Raw genomic sequence first — 2533 nt, 5'->3', positions numbered from 1 at the left:
GTGAACAGTATGTGTCTATGATCTGTACCCAGGAAGATAGGTTGACCAATGAATCACAGCTAGAATTAACTGCCTTCCAATCTTCTTGAATTTTGATCAACTCTTATGTGCCATAGCTTCTCTGGCAGACACAGTCCCTGCCTCCCATGAGGCTACAGGTGTGGGTGCACACACTGACACTGTGAAACTACAGGGTGACAAGTGTTTTGATAGAGGTTTGTATGCCAAGGGGTAACATTACACATGAGAGAGTCCCCACCCTTATGCTAGGATTGAATAAAGAAAATTTATCAGATGAGATGACACTTAAAATAAAGAAAGAGGCTCTAAAAAGTGCTAAAAGCACGAAACTGTGTTATGAAAAGCTGCTTTCATTTATTTCATTTATTTATTTACTAACTAATAATTGAACCACTTACTGTTTCCAAGGTACTACATAGGGCTTGAAAACCTTTTAAGCTTTATGAACTAATGTCGAACTTGCAGTCTAGTACAGAAAACCAAGGTGGTCAAATTAGCATCAATAGAGTTACATTAGTTTCAAACTGATAAAAACTTTCACTTAGGAAACACAGAGCATTCATATTAAAAACAGAAAGTCTACAGAGGAAACGCTTTAGTTGATCAATTTACATAAATAGGTTTCATATTACTTTATCCCAAAGCTTGGCTAAAATATGGTTGAGATTTCTATATTACTTATTACAAGGCATGTTATATTTTACATTTGGGTCTAATAACATCACTAATAGGATTTATAGGCACATTCATTGATGTCTATGGACATTTCTATGAGATTATTGAAATTTCACGTGAAGTGTTTTTTTATTACAGGATTCTATTATTCAACCTTCAAAAATGTTAAATCAGAAGAAAAGCGCATTGCTTTAAAACTTGAAAATATTTTAGCTGAACACTTTTTAATAGAACAATTTGAAACTATTTTCACATATTAAGATAGTGTCCAGTAGACATGTAAAATGGTTTTTCTGCCTGTAGGCACAAATGTTGATATGTACATGAACATCTGTATACTTAATGAAAATACACAAATTTGCACAGAGAAAAAAGTTTATATTATCAAAGTTTAGAATGTCATTAAATGTATAAGAAAAATTATCTCGGGCCTTTGGCACAGTAAATTTAGAAGCAATATTCTAGCATTCAACAGCTACATTTTTGAAAGGAAAATTTTCACAAACAAAGAAAAAAGGAATTTTCTGATGTTTAGAAGTGAATTCTTAAAATTGTATTAGATTATTCAAAATATTTTTTGTAAAAATCAGGAGAGTTGTATATTAAACTATGGGGCAAAGTAGTTCTTCATATGTATTTACAGAAAGGACATCCTTTTCTGTTGATCCTAATATAATTATTGAAAGCAGGCATCTTGTCCAAATAGTAAGCCTTCAGGGCTTGTGAATGAAAACAATGGCTCCTTCACTGTATGTGTACCAAATGAGACAGAACATGAAGACTGATTCAATTCACACAGAATTCAGAAGTTTAAGAAACCAGAGGTCATTTAAACATAAATTTTGGGTGAAGTAATTATATATGTGACTAGCTGTAACAAGAATTATAAAACAAACAAAAATAATACCATCAAATCATTGCCAAATGTATAAGTATAGATTTAAGGGCAAATTCTGATGCAGTAAAAAGTTTGATATAATTTATTACCTAGAAAAGGAAAAAAACAAAAGACAGTATTTTGAAGGAATAATTGAAAAGTCCTTATATTATTGTGAAATTTGTTTCATCAATTTTCTGTATTTATTATTATTGATAAATAAAAAACGTTTGAGTTTTTTCTTTTCTAGCTAATAAATTATGGTTTTTTTATTATTATTATACTTCAAGTTCTAGGGTACATGTGCATAACATGCAGGCTTGTTACATATGTATACTTGGGCCATGTTGGTGTGCTGCACCCATCAACTCGTCAGCACCCATGAACTCGTCATTTACATCAGGTATAACTCCCAATGCAATCCCTCCCCATCCCCCCTCCCCATGATAGGCCCCGATGTGTCATGTTCCCCTTCCTAAGTCCAAGTGATCTCATTGTTCAGTTCCCACCTATGAGTGAGAACATGCGGTGTTTGGTTTTCTGTTCTTGCGATAGTTTGCTGAGAATGATGCTTTCCAGCTGCATCCATGTCCGAACAAAGGACCCAAACTCATCCTTTTTATGGCTGCATAGTATTCCATGGTGTATATGTGCCACATTTTCTTAATCCAGTCTGATGGACATTTGGGTTGATTCCAAGTCTTTGCTATTGTGAATAGTGCTTCAATAAACATACGGGTACACGTGTCTTTATAGCAGCATGATTTATAATCCTTTGGGTATATACCCAGTAATTGGATGGCTGGGTCATATGGTACTTCTAGTTCTAGATCCTTGAGGAATCACCATACTGTTTTCCACAATGGTTGAACTAGTTTACAATCCCACCAACAGTGTAAAAGTGTTCCTATTTCTCCACATCCTCTCCAGCACCTGTTGTTTCCTGACTTTTTAATGATT

The sequence above is a fragment of the Rhinopithecus bieti genome, unplaced genomic scaffold (assembly GCF_001698545.2).
Source record: "Rhinopithecus bieti isolate Rb0 unplaced genomic scaffold, ASM169854v2 scaffold_23591, whole genome shotgun sequence".
In the NCBI taxonomy this organism is placed as follows: Eukaryota; Metazoa; Chordata; class Mammalia; order Primates; family Cercopithecidae; genus Rhinopithecus; species Rhinopithecus bieti.
The sequence above is the reverse complement of the archived record's forward strand: the minus strand, read 5'-3'. Positions refer to the sequence as shown.